General features: G+C 42.7%; 1 non-coding gene across 1 annotated transcript; it reads left to right on the top strand.

The window, feature by feature from the left end:
- The first annotated feature begins 369 nt into the window (after positions 1 to 369).
- Positions 370 to 476, top strand: LOC121443724. Its single transcript, XR_005973693.1, has one exon. It is a non-coding gene; the product is annotated as a U6 spliceosomal RNA (small nuclear RNA).
- The last annotated feature ends 18,174 nt before the right edge of the window (positions 477 to 18,650 follow it).

Below are 18,650 nucleotides of genomic sequence, written 5' to 3'. Positions count from 1 at the left end.
AGCTCTAAGACACTATCAACCTTGAGTTAGCCATGGCAGAGTTTCTGCATACATTTCTTTCTCCTGTCTAGTCACATCAGTGACAATGCTTTCAGTTGTCAAAGATTTTGCATTTCCCTCAGTTTTTGTAAGTCTTCTATTGGGGGAAGAAGTAGAGACTACTTTGGAGCCTGCCAGCCAAATACATTTTAAGCCAGATGTTGAGTTGGCCTCTTCTAGGAAAAACTATAGCCATTCCTTGAGCAGTTGTTGACTGGGAAATACTTAGTACTGAGCTTTGTCCAAGTGAGTCAGTCACTCAAAAGATCCTATACAACAATTTTCTTTACAAAAACCGTAAAGTAGAAAGTCCTAAAGAAGTATAAGTGTGTGCTTGCTTCGGCAGCACATATACTAAAATTGGAACGATACAGAGAAGATTAGCATGGCCCCTGCGCAAGGATGACACGCAAATTCGTGAAGCGTTCCATTTTTTTGAGGGCTGAAATCAACAAAATAGAAACACAGAAAACAGTCCAAAGAATCAATGAAACAAAAAGCTGGTTCTTGGAGAAAATCAACAAGATCGACAAACCCCTATCCAAACTAATTAAACGACAGAGAGAGAACACGCAAATAAATAAGATCAGAAATGAAAAGGGGGACATAACCACAGACACAGAGGAAATTCAGAGAATCATTAGATCTTACTACAAAAGCCTGTATGCCACAAAACTGGAAAATACAAAAGAAATGGACATTTTTTTAAATAAGTATCATATACCAAAGCTAAACCAAGACCAGGTGAATGATCTAAATAGACCGGTTTCTCGCGAAGAATTAGAAATGGTTATCAAAAATCTCCCTTCGAAAAAAAGCCCAGGACCAGATGGTTTCAATGCAGAATTCTACCAGAACTTCCAAGAAGAATTAATACCTATACTCCTTAAGGTATTTCACAATATAGAATCAGAAGAGTCATTGCCAAATTCCTTTTATGAAGCTACAGTTACCCTGATACCAAAACCACAAAAAGACCCAACCAAGAAAGAGAATTACAGACCGATCTCACTCATGAACATCGACGCAAAAATCTTCAATAAAATAATGGCAAACCGAATCCAAGAACACATAAGAAAAATTATCCATTATGATCAAGTAGGCTTCATCCCAGAGATGCAGGGCTGGTTCAACATACGCAAATCTATCAATGTAATCCACCATATAAATAAACTGAAAGAAAAAAACCATATGATCATTTCACTAGATGCGGAAAAAGCATTCGACAAAATTCAACACCCCTTTATGATAAAGGTCTTGGAGAGAATAGGGATACAAGGGTCCTACCTAAATATAATAAAAGCTATTTACAGCAAGCCAACAGCTAACATTAAATTGAACGGAGAAAAACTCAAAGCCATCCCACTAAAATCAGGAACACGACAAGGATGTCCACTCTCGCCATACCTCTTCAATATAGTGCTTGAAATTCTAGCAATAGCAATAAGACAACATAAGGAGATCAAGGGGATTCGTATTGGAAAGGAAGAAGTTAAGCTTTCGTTATTTGCAGATGATATGATAGTGTACATAAGCGACCCCAAAAATTCTACCAAAGAACTCCTACAGCTGATAAACAGCTTTAGTAACGTGGCAGGATACAAGATCAACTCCAAAAAATCAGTTGCCTTCCTATACACCAAGGATAAGGAAGCAGAGAGGGAAATCAGAGAAGCATCACCTTTCACGATAGCCACAAATAGCATAAAATACCTTGGGGTAACCCTGACCAAGGAAGTGAAAGATCTACTTGACAAGAACTATAAGTCTTTGAAGAAAGAAATTGAAGAAGACACCAGAAAATGGAAAGACCTCCCTTGCTCTTGGATTGGGAGGACCAACATAGTAAAAATGGCAATTCTACCAAAAGCAATCTATAGATTCAATGCAATCCCCATCAAAATCCCATCAAAATTCTTCACAGATCTGGAGAAGACAATAATCAACTTTATATGGAAAAACAAAAAACCCAGGATAGCCAAAACAATCTTATACAATAAAGGATTGTCTGGAGGCATTACCATCCCTGACTTCAAACTCTATTACAGAGCTACAGTATTGAAAACAGCTTGGTATTGGCATAAAAACAGAGAAGTCGACCAATGGAATCGAATAGAAGACCCTGACATTAACCCACAAACCTATGAACACCTGATCTTCGATAAAGGAGCTAAAAGTATACAATGGAAAAAAGAGAGCATCTTCAACAAATGGTGCTGGCAAAACTGGATGTCAATCTGTAGAAGAATGAAAATAGATCCATATCTATCACCATGCACAAAACTCAAATCCAAATGGATTAAAGACCTCAATATCAGTCCGAACACACTGAACCTGATAGAAGAGAAAGTGGGAAGTACTCTACAGCACATGGGCACAGGAGACCACTTCCTATGTATAACCCCAGCAGCACAGACACTAAGGGCATCATTGAATAAATGGGACTTCCTGAGGCTGAGAAGCTTCTGTAAAGCAAAGGACACTGTCACTAAGACAAAAAGACAACCCACTGACTGGGAGAAGATCTTCACCAACCCTGCAACTGACAAAGGTTTGATCTCCAAAATATATAAAGAACTCAAGAAACTAGACCGTAAAAGGCTAATCAACCCAATTATAAAATGGGGCACTGATCTGAACAGAGAATTCTCAACAGAAGAACTTCAAATGGCCAAAAGACACTTAAGGTCATGCTCAACTTCCTTAGCGATCAGGGAAATGCAAATCAAGACAACTTTAAGATACCACCTTACACCTGTCAGAATGGCTAAAATCAAAAACACCAATGATAGCCTTTGCTGGAGAGGTTGTGGAGAAAGGGGTACACTCACCCATTGCTGGTGGGAATGCAAACTTGTGCAACCACTCTGGAAAGCAGTGTTTCGGTTTCTCAGGAAATTCGGGATCAACCTACCCCTGGATCCAGCAATACCACTCTTGGGAATATACCCAAGAGAGGCCCTATCATACAACAAAAGTATATGCTCAACTATGTTCATGGCAGCATTGTTTGTAATAGCCAGAACCTGGAAACAACCTAGATGCCCTTCAACGGAAGAATGGATGAAGAAAGTATGGAATATATACATATTAGAGTATTACTCAGCAGTAAAAAACAAGGACTTCTTGAATTTTGCATACAAATGGATGGAAATAGAAAACACTATCCTGAGTGAGGTAAGCCAGACCCAAAAAGAGGAACATGGGATGTACTCACTCATATTTGGTTTCTAGCCATAAATAAAGGACATTGAGCCTATAATTCATGTTCCTAGAGAAGCTAAATAAGGTGAATCCAAAGACAAACACATAGGCATCCTCAGGAATATTAACCTTCATCAGGCGATGAAAGGAGACAGAGACAGAGACCCACACGGGAGCACCGGACAGAAATCTCAAGGTCCAAATCAGGAGCAGAAGGAGACGGAGCACGAGCAAGGAACTCAGGACCACGAGGGGTGCACCCACACACTAAGACAATGGGGATGTTCTATTGGGATCTCACCAAGGCCAGCTGGCCTAGGTCTGAAAAAGCATGGGATAAATCCAGACTAGCTGAACATAGCGGACAATGAGGAATACTGAGAACTCAAGAACAATTGCAGTGGGTTTTCGATCCTACTGCACGTACTGGCTTTGTGGGAGCCTAGGCAGTTTGAATGCTCACCTTAGGAGACCTGGATAGAGGTGGGCAGTCCTTGGGCTTCCCACAGGTCAGGGAACCCTGATTGCTCTTCGAGCAGATGAGGGGGGGGGGACTTGATCGGGGGAGGGGGAGGTAAATGGGAAGCGGTTGTGGGGACGAGGCAGAAATTCTTAATAAATAAATAAATTAAAATAAAAAAAAAAAAAAAGAGGAATAAAAAAAAAAAAAAAAAAAAAAAAGAAGTATAAGTGTCCTAGCTGCTGGGAATCCTGATGGCTAGATCTTCTCTGCAGTGCCTTTCTCTGGAAAAAACAAAAGAGACAGAGGTGCTAGGGAGCAGGTCCACAGACAAGAAAAAAATGCAAGGTCCAAGAATCAGATGAAAAAAAAAATCACTGTTAAATTTGATTATAGAAGGCAGGCCAGACAGTGAAGGTTTGCCAAGCTCTGGACACTATGATTGGTTCCTTATTCCAGAGCTTTTTGCTTTATTTTTTAGAGCTGAATCCTCATATAGAAGTGTGATTCAGTTCTTCTAGATCTCTGCTGAAATTTCATTGTAAAATTTCAAGAGATAATAATAACTCTGGGTGATTTGAGAGGGCAGGATGGGAAATGGTGATGGGAAGCAGCTAGGGGCCAATCTTGTCCTATTAACATAAGGGAAACCCATGTGCCAACTCACATGGGCTCTGACTCCCAAACAGAACCTGGAGGGAACAAACTGTTTATTTCACAAGTTCCCTGTAAGTTTTTTCCTGGAACTCTATACACATCTCTCTGCATTTCCTGTACTTTTATAGGCTACAGTAAGGAGGAGGAAGAAAAGAGACAAATAGAAGAAGAGAATAGAACAAAATGAAAAGCATAGATACCCTACTTTGGATTTTGAAAGAAGCACTGTTGCCATGCTGGCTCTGGGCCCCAGTGAGGACAGACAGAGTGTGAATAATAAACTTCCCTAACAAATTTTAATTTGCAAGGGGTCTTTTTACATTGGTGTGGGTATAGAGACCTACAGGAGAGAGTTTGTGAACTAAAGACTAGTTATAGTAAAGATGTCATTTCCCCCAGACTGAACAGGGAGAGAAAGGCTGCTAGAATTAAACGAAGAGTCATGAAGAACAGGATGCTTGAAACCAAGCTATGATCTTTGTCTTTAAGAGATAGTTGAGCACAAAAGGGTCCAGACCAGGGGACTGAATGCCTGGATCTCATTCTTCTCTCTCTTCTTGTTTGCCGAAGCTTTGTTGCCAAAGTTTGTTGGCTATACCATTACGGAAGCCAGTGGAACAAGAGGTCACTAAACTTAGTTCCTAGAGCAGAGAGCAAAGCAAGAAGTAGTGGCTGTGGAGGGTGAAAGGCAAAGATGCAGGATAATTACCACCACTCATGTTTAAAAGCTTTCCAAAAGCAGAACATGGGAATAGCACTGAATCTTAGTGGTATGCATGTGTGTGGGTATCATAGACAATATAGTGCTAATCTTATATAGTAGAAATATATAAGCCTATAACTTCAAACAAATTACAGTTTAGAATAACATTTACAAGGTCTCAGGGTTGATCACCCAGTCCTGGGTGGACATTGCATTTGTGTTTCACCTCTGTGTGGCTTGTCTGCAGAATGATGTTAACTACACCACAAACTCCTGAGCCTCATATCTCAGCAAGGGACCATCTCAAAACTCTTTAAAGCACTGTTTTCTCATAGCACCATGTAAGAACCAGAGCCCACCATCACCTACAGGTGTCTAGAGAATGAGTCCTGGGTTTCTCTGACCACTATTCTTGCCATGCTGCTTCCGATTTACCCATCACAGCTGCCTCTGGGCCTTGGTTCTAGATCTCTCTCCACTTTCTCAAACACGATCCTGACTTGGTGCCTCACTTTTGTTAGGACATGTTCAGATGTCATCTTTGGAGAAGCTATCCTGAGATCCTCTATAAAACAATAACCATATATGTGTGCTTTTTCAAATGTGCTATGAACAGCTAAATAGTTCTCCCCCCATGCTAGGATGTGTTACTATAGTAACATATGGGTAAGCAGAAGTAACCCTGTGGACTCCCAGTGCTAGGTCATAAAAGGAAATACAGCCAGTTTTGGATGTTCTCTCTTCCTGGGCCATTCACCCTCAGAACTCAGCCAGGACCCTGTAGAGATGCATAGGTTCGTAGGGGTTTCATTCATAAGTTTTTCTGCTTACGTGAGTGGTGGGAACAGTAGTGGTGACCAGATGATGGATCTTAGTCATATGTATTTTCACAAACTAATCATAGCAGTGATTATTAGTCTCTGTAATCTTCCACAGATTACATTGCATCTGTATTCTTCCACAGATGCTGCATTCCATCAGGAGGCAGAGCCTTCTTCTCCTCCCTTTTGGAAGAGTTTGAGAAATGCAGACCCATTCAAAATAAAGACAAGCTGATGTGGAAACTCTTGAAACAATCCAACAGACAGAGACATGTATATTAAAAGGCTGTTTCAATGTCATAAGCATATCAACTATCCCTAAATGAGTAGATTCAAAGTAATTTAGTTAAATGCTATGTCAGCAGGTGGGGCTGGTCTAAAGTTTATGTAAGAGAGCTAGAGAGATGAGTCAGTAGTTAAAACCACTAGTTGTTCTTCAGAGAACCCAGGTTCAGTTCCCAGCACCCACCTGATGGCTCGCAACCACCAGTACCTACAGTTGCAGGGGATCTAACACCTTTTCCTAACGCAGCAGGCACCAGGCACACATATGGTGCACATACATACATGCAGTGCAGACACTCATATGCACACCTAGGCAGGTTTTAAGTCTAACAGCGTGGGAAAAACTTTAACGTAGAAGGATGTTAGAATGGGGAAGGATTTTCTTTAAAGCCTAAGAAATGCAGTAGCTGTAAGAAAGACAGTTGATAAACATGTCTAAATTAAAATTCAGAACTTAAGAAAATCCAAAGATGCTAAAAAAAAATAATATTAAATAAAAACATCACTGGCTGGGGGAAATATTTGCCATGAATTTAAACCCACACAGGACGAGCATCTAAAATGTATAAATAACCCTTCCCAAAACTGTAGCAATGAGAAAAGTACAAATTACAAACAGAAATGAGATGTTTTTCACAGCCCACAGGTTGAGAAAAAAATTTTAATCTGTCCATTCCAAATATGGGCAAGGATGTGGGAGAAAGAAAAATGTCAAACATGCTGAGAGAAACATAAATAGGTCTCCACAGAGCATCTCCGCTGTGTCTGCTGAAGCTGAAGCCTCACACAGCCCATGTGACATTTCCACTTGTAGCCATTTGTCTTGCAAGGAGTTCCTGCACACACTTACAAAGAGCCATCTAAGCATAATCACTGAAACGGTGTTGGTTTTAAAACAGGGGGGTGGGGGGGCTGGAGAGATGGCTCAGAGGTTAAGAGCACTAACTGCTTTTCCAGAGGTCCTGAGTTCAATTCCTGTCAACCACATGGTAGCTCACAACCATCTGTAGTGAGATCTGATGCCCTCTTCGGGTGTGCAGGAAAGCATGCTGTATATAACCAATAAATAAATCTTTAAAAAAAAAATCCATGGGAAGCAGACAACTGTTCTGGGTTGGAAAGATGGGAAAACAAATAGTGATTCACTCATACAATAGGATGTCTTATGGCAGTTGGAATAAGTGGGCCAAATTACACATGTGTAACCACAAAGTAAGTTGTTGAGCAAAGCTGAGGGGGAGAATGCTCCACTCATATGTGTCTCAGAAACCATCCAAATAATACTGTGGCTTCAGATGCTGTCTGTGTAGTAGAAAGACTAAAACATCCTTGAGAATGACAAAACAAAATCCAGGATCAAAATAAAACCCATCTGGGGCAGGAGAACAGTAAGGCGAGAAAGAGGTGGTGGGACATTCCAAGCATATTGGGATGTTAGGATTCTTTAAAAGGAAAGAGACCATAGCGGAATGCTGAGATTTCACACAGCTTTGGTATGGTGGGGAGAGCGGTTGGGACGTCACTTTCCATCCTTCTCTGTTGACAAACACTCTCAAGGCTAATGGGAATCACAAGCCACAGTGTCTTGCTTGTGGGTCTAGCTCTACGTTTGGCACACAGCCTCTGCAAAGAATGTTCTAAACATAAGCATGGAATTCCATTCCCATTGTTCTATGAAGAGAAGGCTACATATTGTCAGCAGAGCTCTTCAGCTTAAGGTAAAATTAGCCTTTGTCTGTCCTCGCTTTCCTGGCAAGTGGATTTCTTTGAAATTGATCTCCAGAAAAGGCGCTTCCAATCAGTCCAATCTGCAAATGAAAGATACATTGTTGGACTGGTTCATTTTTGTCACCTTGATGGGATTTAGTATCACCCTGGAAACAGACCTATGGATGTGTCCATGAGAAGTTTCTAGATGGGTTAACTGAATTGGAAAGACCCACCCTAAGCATGTGTGCCCATGTTCCACCAGCTGGGATTCTAGACTGATGGAGAAGAGCAGTATTCCATGGACTGGGGTTCTAGACTGAGGGAGAAGGGAGATGTTCCACGGGCTGGGGTTCTAGACTGATAGAGAAGGGTGGTGTTCCACAGACTGGGGTTATATGGGGTTCTAGACTGATGGAGAAGGGCAGTATTCCATGGACTGGGGTTCTAGACTGAGGGAGAAAGGAGATGTTCCACTGGCTGGGGTTCTAGACTGAAGAAGAACACAGCTAAGCACTAGAATGCACACGGCTCTGCTTCTGGCAGGAGACGTGGTGTGAGCAGCAGCCTCGAGCACCTGCCGCCATGAAGCCCCTTCCCTGTTATGAAGGACTGTCATGGCTGTGGGCCAAAACAAACCCTTTCCTTCTTACATGGCTCACGTCAAGTATTTTGCCAAAACAGCAGAAAAAGTAACCGATACAGTTGTGATCCAATTGCCAGTCCCCTCCCAACTGTCTAAAAACCAGAAAGAAGAGGGAAATGGGAAAAATTCCATGTATGTAGCTACAAAGGCCATATTAGGCAACAAAGTCCGGTTTCTCCGGAGGACAAGGGAGATGGATCATCACCATTCACAATGGAGCCTACAGTCTCCTGATTACTGAAAAGTCGCCGAGGAATAAATCCATCCCCAGGCCTGCTCTTACATCTGATTCTACCTTGTGGCTCTAGGACTACAACTGGGCTTCATTATCAGGAAATGCTACTAAACACATAGCGTTTCTGCTGTTTCTATCATTTATTTAGTTACTTATTCTACTTTTTCAGTGCTAAACCATAAAATGTACTTTTTGTTGGTATTCTAAAATCTGACAAAAGAATTTAAGTGAAAGCTGCTTGTTTGAGGAAGAAATCTGAGAACACTGGGGATATGGAGAAATGAGACCGAGGAGAGGAGAAAGTTAGCAAAGGCCGAGAGGGCACAGCTGAGGTAGAAGGGGGCTCAGTTTTCCAGGAGACTCAGAGGTTGCATTGAACACACCACCAAGGGCCTTCAAATCTAGGAGAACAGGTGTTTTTCTCTTTCCAATCTGGTCTTGAGGGCTGTTCTTGAGACACTTTGCACTTTAGGCCTGGCCTCCTAGATAGAAGTCAAACAGGTTTCTATGGGCTTCAGAGAGCCCTTTCTCTGAGCCCAGAAGCCCGCAGTGTACAAACGACAGCTGGCATCCCTCACAGACTAGGGGAATTTGCCAACCGCCTCTGCCAAGGGTATCTCCAATAGCCCTGTGCTGTGTTTCCTGAAGCGTGGGCAAGGAGCACTGGTGAGTGGTCCAGGGGACACTCGCTGGTGGTTCGGGGTCATGGCATCAAGTACGGAATCACAGCAGCATGTATCCTTCCTGTTGATTCTCTTTCTTGCCCTCTGATTAGCCAAGGTAAACTCACTTTAGTGCTAATTACGGCTTTAAAACAGCTCCAATCCCAACAGTCTTCCAGTGTAGCAGAGACAGCCCCAGGCTCCAAACACTCACTACCGACTACTTTGACTGAAGAGCACTGACATTGTCCCTTTCTCTGAGTATTTACTTTTATAATTACCTTCCCCCGTGGCAAATGATAAGGCTGATTTCTTTTGCCAGCACTTAGAGGTGCTGCCTTTTAGAACATATTTATTTAATCTTCTAACTCAGCCAGCTTGCAGTGTTGAACAAGTAAGAGAACCAGACTGACGATGTGAAATCGTACTTTTCTTACAGCTTCTTTGCTCGAGTCAGAAAGTCCGTGTGGAAGGAGAGTAACCTTGAGCAAATCAGCTGACTTCTCCAAACTTCTGTAGCCTTGATAGTGACCTCCTGGGAAAAGTCAAATGGGGAAATATTGGTAAAATTTCTAAAAGAGCAGTAAACGTTAGCTTACTCTCCTTCAAATATTTATAAAATACTGTATTTTTAAGGCAACCCATTGATTGGCTAGCAGAACTATTCATCAGATAGCAATCAGATTTTACAGTAGTTTCATTTAGAAAAGCCCCTTTCCAGTCACTGAATCCCACACTGGGAAATGCATCAGAAGGGGCGGGAACTTACTTGTCCCTGTAATTGATTTGTGCATTTCGATCAGATTCACTAAACTAACCCTGGTGGGTGAAGACACTTCCCCAAGGCTTTGCTTCTCAATATGCAAAGTGTTAAAGGCACCAGAGGCACGGGAAGCATTTCCTGTTTCCAATCAAAAACCTTCCTTCACTAGACCTGTTGACAGGTAGCAGTTTGAATCCATGTTCTTAAACAGTGAAAGCACGGGTTCAGACACAAAGCAATGCTTCTCCTGCGGGGAACAAAGCCAGCATGGAAATCCCCAAGTCTGAGTTATCCCAGTATCATTCTTGCTGGGACATTTCAGTTTTTGTTTTCTAGTTTCTAGTTCTGTTTCCTCCAAATAGGGATGTAGGAAAGATTTAGCATTGTGTTGGAAACAACAAAAGACAAAACAAAACAAAAAACAACAACAAACAAATAAACAAACCCTTACTTTTCAGCAGGATTCTTAGGAATGTTATTTCTAAGTCATTTTGAAGGGATGTGATTTCTTTCTTTCTTTCTTTCTTTCTTTCTTTCTTTCTTTTTTGGTTTTTACAGGGTTTCTCTGTGGCTTTGGAGCCTGTCCTGGAACTAGCTCTTTTAGACGAGGCTGGCCTCGAACTCACAGATATCCGCCTGCCTCTGCTTTTCAAGTGCTGGGATTAAAGGCGTGCGCCATGGCTGGAATGTGATTTCTTTAATGAACCTGTCACCTACGGCAAATAAGGGGAAGGGAGGAATTTATATACATATCATATACGTAAGTGTGTATGTATAACGAAGCCTACATAGTCACAGGTAATAACTGGAATTCATCATTTCCTCCACCAAGTGGTAGACTCTGGGTAGAAGAAATGAGAAGCTGAAAAAAAGAGAAAGGCTATACCCTTGAGGAGCCTGCATTCAGAAGCAGGCTTAACTTTATAATACTGAGGGCCCATGGCAGCTGCATGGTCAGTGGATCTTATCTCAAAAGAGTGTTTTCTAACATTTACAGTAATATAGGTAGAACTCAAATAAATATTATATCACAATTGAGAAGCCTGCAACATGGTGTAACTACACATTCACCTGGCAGTGGCATTTTAAGTCACGTATTTAGTGACTATGCCAGCCATCAAGGCTATGTGAACATGTCCCATCTCTCTGACCTGTATGCCTACCGCTGTTACGAAAGGCCATGCAGTCTTCTTATTATAGAAAAGAATTCTTTTTTGAACAGTCCACTCTAAACAAAATTCTAAACAAGCACTAGGGACAACTTATTTCTTCTATGGATTGACAAAGGAAAAACTAGAAGCCATTAAGACTTTCTTCCCATTCAGAAATGCTGAGTCTTTGCAGTTGGTGGTGAATGACAAGCAGACACCCATCTGTCTACTCTCTCGGGAAGGCTTCCATCACATGCCCTCGGAGACAAGCTTAATGACTGCCAGGATTTCAAAGGGGAGCACAAATGGTGGATCATGGTTTTGTCACAATGGTAATGTTATAGGGGATACATGTGTAATTGCTGGAGAATAAATCACAGCCACTGCTCAGTCAGGGGAGGCGCAGTCTGTGTTTCATAAGTGAAGGAGATCCTACATTTCAATTAGAGAATTGTCAAAGTAATTCTTTTCCTATCCAGTGACGCCATCACCACCACCCCACTATTGACTCTAGATACAAATTCCTGGTGGGAAAACGAGCGATAAATCCATAAATGAGTAGCATTATGAGTGGTATTGTGCATAAGGCACATAACACAAAGGGTGATCCAGAGCTGGGCTTGCAGAGGGTAGGAGCTACTGCGTAAATAAAGAACACTACTCTGGGATAGTATTCAACCCTGATTTGAAAGAAGAAGTGGATGGGACGTGACTGTCTACAGGATGAACATCTAGAGACAGGAAATGCCAAGTATGGTCGCTTCTCTTTGGATGGAACCTATTTGACACACAGAAAGAACAATATATGAAGGTTGTGATACTACAAGGTCATGGGAAGGCAGTGAGGGGTGATTTCAGAAACCCAGAAGTCATACTCTACCCTGGAAGCAGAAATGTTTGAGTGTCTTAGAATAAAGGCTTATTACAGGAATGAATTTTCTGTACTTCAGAGAAACAGCAGCCTGGATAGTGGTGCTGGGTGCCATCAAAGAATTCCTTGATCCTGATGTAGACAAACAGGCAGATCTTGTAAGAGCCAGCTATGTCAGTGGCCGGAATGGATGAGGAGGAGGGCTGGCAGAGCAGTCTAGAGAAAGCTTTGCCTATCACATGAGTATCCACAGACAGGCATCTGCATTAAGAATTCATACCTAGCCGGGCGGTGGTGGCGCACGCCTTTAATCCCAGCACTTGGGAGGCAGAGGCAGGCGGATCTCTGTGAGTTCGAGGCCAGCCTGGTCTACAAGAGCTAGTTCCAGGACAGGAACCAAAAGCTACAGAGAAACCCTATCTCGAAAAACCAAAAAAAAAAAAAAAAATTCATACCTATTCCGCTTTAGTCAGCTGCGATCCATTTAGAGGAGAGGACTGGTTTTTTTTTTTTTTTTTTTTAAAAAGGACTCAGGTCTCAGTTTTTAATTTTAGTAAGATAGAAGACTACTAGATGGGCTTGTTTGACGTGCTTTAGTTTATTTATTAATGAGGCATTCATTCAGTCCAGGGGGCAAAACGGAGGGTCCAGAGAAGCCTTATAAAAATGTGTTAGTCTCAATTTCACACTGCCCCTGGTCACCAGGTAGATTTGAATGGAGATACACATAGTCTGACTTAGAAGAATCCTCTAGCTCCAGCATCTGCCAGTCAAGTTCGCAGACCCGAGGCAGCTGAGAGAACACAATCCCCATCCCCTAAGATGGGAAAGACTACTCGAAGAGAAGACCAGCCACATGTCGGGTGGGAAGTCAGCTCCCGCATGCTTGCAAAGCCTGTGAGAAACTCAAGATGACCAGTGTGGTGAGCGCGATAACTGGATGCATGAATCCAGACTGGAACACTGCTAGCTGGGAGCTGAGGATGTTAAAGCAAGGAAGACTGGGCCCCCGCACTTCCAACGGTGAGCAAGATGAGACACATTCTGCCAAACAAACAGCCATAAAGAACGGTTACCCAGAGGTAAGAAGAAGGCCAAGACCTGCCAAGAAAAAAAAGGTTTGGACCAAACAACAATCAGTGTGCACAGGATTTTGTAAGTCAGGGATGAGTAAGACCCTGGGGTCTGATTACTGTTTGGCAAAAAGATGAGCAATGATTGTAGGAAAAAAAAAAAGATTGTTTGTGGGTCAGAAGCTATGAGAACCTTTTAGAATAAGACAGACTAAAAGAGGAATCTGCAGAGTCAGGATCTCTCATGGGAACCCACAGCTCACCAATTTAGTTAGTCAACCTACCCAATTTGACCCAGAGATCCCCAGCCTCTACCTCCCAGGTGCTGGGATTCCAAGCTGACTGCCACACTCAGCTAGCTTTTACATGAGTACTGGGATCTTCAGCCCTCACTTTGCATGGCTATCAGTTTACCCACTGACCCATCTCACCAGCCCTTGAGCAATGTTTTTGAATGATGAGCGAAAGTGAAATTCATTTTAGAAAGAATTGGAAATAATTTGCCCATGGTATCAGGACAGGAGACAGAGGGTGAGGATGGCTGGTCGTTGAGGACAGCTGAGGAGAGTAATCTTCATTGGACTGCGGCATATGTGGACCACACTCAAGGGGGAAAAGAACTATCTCTTCAGGTTATTCTTCTTGGAGGACAGGGGGTCTGGGATAATAGCCTGACCTGCAAGGCCTGGGGAGAAAAGGGTGGTGAGAAGCAGACACCTGGAGCAAGGAGGATACCCGAGCTCCAGGTCTAGCAGCTGTGCACAGCAGCCCCCTTGGAGAGAAGCAGTTACAGTCAGTAGGGGGTGAAAGGATCGTTCCTGGACAGGTTGAAGATGTGGGTGTTTGCTGTTTTTAGCATAGGACAATATTGAAAATGTTTTCAGGGAACAGTTAGGAGCTTATCATGTGTCTAGTAAAATGTTCATCCTTCTTTCTGTTGGAACATCTTTATTCACCTCAAAGAAAGTTACAGATCTCGAAACAGCTTGCCATGTATGCATTGGAATACCTGTTAGCCATGGAAAGAAATAAGCCCCATGGAACCCTACAGGTGAGTCTAGAAGATATTACACTGTCATGTTCCTTCCGTGTCAGACAAAGACACTTCAGTGTGCATGTTATTAATTAGAGAGTCAATACTCTTTCACACCTTTGTTCTTTCACAGGAAAATGTACATGCTATGAACGATATAAATGTCTGTTACTTATTTGTTCTGTTTCAAAAGCATGTGCATTAGTGGCACCACAACTCCTGTAGAGGTAGTAAACACTGCCATCACTTTAGAAAGAGCCCTCACTCCCGCTGACCCCACTCTCTATCTCCAAGTACAGCTGTGGTCCCGATGCCCTTCTTCAATGTTTGGCCTGTTCTGAGATCTCAGAAGTCAAGTCACAAAAATGAACCTTGAAAAAAAAAGCTGTGTGTATATGTGTGGCGGGGGAGGCACACCCGTGGCAAGTTCGTGTGTGGAAGGTAGAGGACAACATTGTGGAGCTGGCTCTCTTCTTCTACCTTTCTGGAAGTCTAAGGATTGAACTTGGGTCAACAGGCTTGTTTTGCAGGCCCCTTGCCCTGCTGAGCCATCTCCCTAGGCCTAGTACTTACTTTTAAATATCATTCTCTACTTGTTTCCAATGATGGTTTTTAGTATCCCAATAAATGAATTTTATTTATTCCAATAAATGAAATGAAATACATGCTATAGTCCATCTGTTCTGTCCTGTTCTGTTGATGGATGCCCTGCCATGGACCACCACCACCTTCTTCTTCTTCTTCTTCTTCTTCTTCTTCTTCTTCTTCTTCTTCTTCTTCTTCTTCTGTTTTTGTTTTTTTTTTTCAAGACAGAGTTTTTCTGTGTGACTTTGAAGCCCTATCCTGGAACTTTCTCTATAGACCAGGCTGGTCTCGAACTTACAAAGATCTGCCTGTATCTACCTCCCAAGTACCGGGAGTAAAGGCATGGACCACAACTGCCCAGCTAGCTATGGACATTCTTATTTAAGCCTTTAGTGAAGTGGTTCTCAACCTATGGGTCATGACCCTTTTGACAAACCTCTGTCTCCAAATATATTTAAATTACATCTCATAACAGTAGAAAAATTATACTTATGAAGTAGCAACAAAAGTAATTTTTTTGGTTGGAGGTCGTCACAACATGAGGAACTATATTAAAGGGTCACAGCATTGAGAAGGCTGAGAACCACTGCTTTAGTGGGATTACCTTTCTTCTAGTATATTCCTGGATTCTTTTGAATTTTTATTATTTTTTAAATCATGTGCAAATAATGATTTTAAAGACAATAGAAATGGAGAAAGAAAATTGAGAGAAAAGTGAAGAGGATGTCAACCCCTTTATTGGTTAAAAGAAAACAGAAACAAAGCAAACCAAGGTCAACCATCTCTAGACCTTGGCTGTTACCTCTGTAGACAGTGGTTCAGAGTATTCTCCTCCTAGACTAGTGTGAACTGAGGTTCCTGGTTCCCCAACTCTGCATCTCCCAGACAACTTAACTGCAATGCAAGCTACCCCTAACAGGAGAGAACAACCTCCATTGTGCATATCGAGAGAACTGTGCATGTCTGACACATTTTTATACTGACAAATGCAGGGCCTGTGTTCGGCTTGGCTTAAGACACGTCAATCCTGATCTGCACCGTGCAACTGGGTCGTAAGTCCCTGGAGTTCTGGAATTTTTCTCACATTAGAGATATTGGTTTGTGGTTAAAAAAATATATAGATTCATGAAATTAAGTCTCAATATTGAGTTATATAGGCACACAAATACCACACGCAGGTCCCTTGAGTACCTGCCGTGTACCCTGAGCTATGGCAGTATTCTAGGAATGTATAGCTTAATCAAGACACAAACAGAACAAAAATTGCTATCTTATGGAATTTACATTATACTTGGGGAGACAAATAACAAGATACACATAATTAATCTGTCTAGTATTTAAAACTGACGCAGAGCATTGTAAACAGGACCATAGCAAGCAAGCTGCCAGCGATGGCTTAGCAGTTCTAGCACTCGCTGCTCTTACAGATTAGGTTCGGTTTCCAGGACCTGCCTAGTAGTTTACAACCGGAACTCCAGTTCTGGAAGAGCCAGCACATACAGGACACATACATAGTACATTGACATACATGTAAGCAAAACTCTCATACACATGAAAACACACACACACACACACACACTATATATATATATATATACATACATACATATTTCAGGGAGAGAGAGAACAGGCTGCCAGCAAATCCTCAGAGGAGATGAAGGGTTAAGTGCTGGGTGCAGAGGCAACGGCTAAGCAGAGGTCCCTAGGCACCACCTGACAGATCCGAGAAACAACAGCGAGCAAACAACGGGAAAGGTTACAGAAGACAGCAGAGACTACAGTGGGCTTGGGAGCTAATCCTTTAAGTCCCAGGCAGTAACTTAGTCTCTGCCCTGAGTGAAGCGGAGAGCCATCACAGGGGTTAGAGCAGGAAGACAGCAGGGCATCGAATGAGGACATACACCCAGCGTTTTCAAGGGGGAGTTCGTTTTCATGTACTGTATCTTGAGATACACATGTGTATAGTGCCTTGTTGAAGGAATCTGATCAGAGCAAATTGTACTGGGGGGACTTGGCTCTATGGGTAGGCGTGGTCTTCTCTGGATGTGAGACCAGATAAGAACTGAAGGGCGGGGGCATTGCGTGCTATCTCTCTTGGGAGCACGTGGGAGCTGGCAGAGTTACAGCTTGGAGTTCCCCTTGGCCCTTTGGGAACAAGGTTACAACGCAGCAGCGGAGATCTGGTTCCCCTTTAATTTAGGCAGAGCAGCTGGTGACGAGGCCTGGATTCCTCAACCTGTCTTGTATCATTGTGCACTGATTTGGTATTAATAAAATGTAAAACAATCTCCAGGTTTCCCACATTAACCGGAGCTCAATGGGGGTCACCATTTGTAAACGGAGTAATAAGCCTGAGCTAATAGTCCAAACAGTTTGTAATTAATATTAAGCTTCTGTGTGATTATTTAGTGACTGAGCAGCTGGTAAACAGAAGCGACATCTCCCTTTACAGTACCTGACCTCATTGTTGTTTGATAACCTAAATAGGGCATGAATCTGGCTGGGAGTATGACTCGGTGGCAGAGCATTTGCTTGGCATGTGCAAGACCCCGGGTTTGATCCCTAACACTGCCAACAAGGAAAGGAACAAAACACGCAGGAAAAAAGAAAGGAATCGTTTCTCCTCGAGTAAAATGATAACACGATAAGAAAAACAGGACTAGCAATATTCTTCTTAATGGCACCACATACTCAAGAAACAGGGACTGAACTCAACTGGGGGCATTATTCGCACTCCTGGGAGGGATGGCTAATGGACTGAAGCTCCGGGACCCCTTACATCTTGGCATTCTCCCAGACTTGGGGCTCGTGGGCCTAGACACATTCAACGGGACTTCCCAAAGTACACTTGATATTAATTAAAGATAATAAGAAACCTCCCTGTTCTACTCCTTAAGCATAGGAAAACCCCTGTCTCAAGGTGATCTGATCGGTTGGCTAGAGGAACTGTCCTTTCCCCCTAGAAAAATGAAAACGATAAACGATCACCTGTTTCACGCAGACCTAGATTGGATGGCACCAACCCAAGAGCAGGCCTATGACACCTCCTCCACCAACGCTGTGAAGTCGGACCCCAGTAGATAAAGTGGCTCCTTTTCAGATTGATACTATATCTATACGATCTCCGTGAGGTGCCAACTCAAAGAATGTCCTAAGACAGTAGGAAACCCCCACCACACACACACACACCCCAGATCACCCTGGAGCTCTCAAACCACCCCTTGTAGCATCTTCAGAGCTACCAAATCCAACACCAACTTCCTTTGTATATAGAGAAGATAAAATTTGCCATGGTAAAGAAATAAATACGTAAATACATACATAAATAAATCAGCAAACACCATTTTGTAACGTCAAGGAGAGATTGCCTAATGCTTGGAATACGATTCGAGATTCAGTCCCAAGCATACACAGAAATTGTAATCAGTTCATTCCCAGAGGCACTGTGATGAAATTCCTTGTGGAGTAAACAAACAAGAGAAAAGCATCAAGACCCAACAGGACTGACTGGGCCCGAATCAGAGAGAGACTGGCAAGCTCGCAAGAAAAATCATAGCACTGGTCTCAAAACCCTCCCTGAGGCTGCCTGGTTTCCAAAGTACAGTCAGAGCAGAGCAGCCCCGAGAGACCCAAACAGGAGGCTCTTCTAAAGGCACTGTGCACGCTACTACTCACCTAGAGAGGCACCGAGGATGATGAGAAAGAAAGACACAGGCTTCCACAAACAGTAAAACCAGAGGTTCAAAGCCCAGGCT

This window comes from Microtus oregoni, unplaced genomic scaffold, assembly GCF_018167655.1.
Source record: "Microtus oregoni isolate MIOR12 unplaced genomic scaffold, Mior012 000002F_ref0000024, whole genome shotgun sequence".
NCBI lineage: Eukaryota > Metazoa > Chordata > Mammalia > Rodentia > Cricetidae > Microtus > Microtus oregoni.
This window is presented reverse-complemented; position numbering and strand designations above follow the sequence as displayed.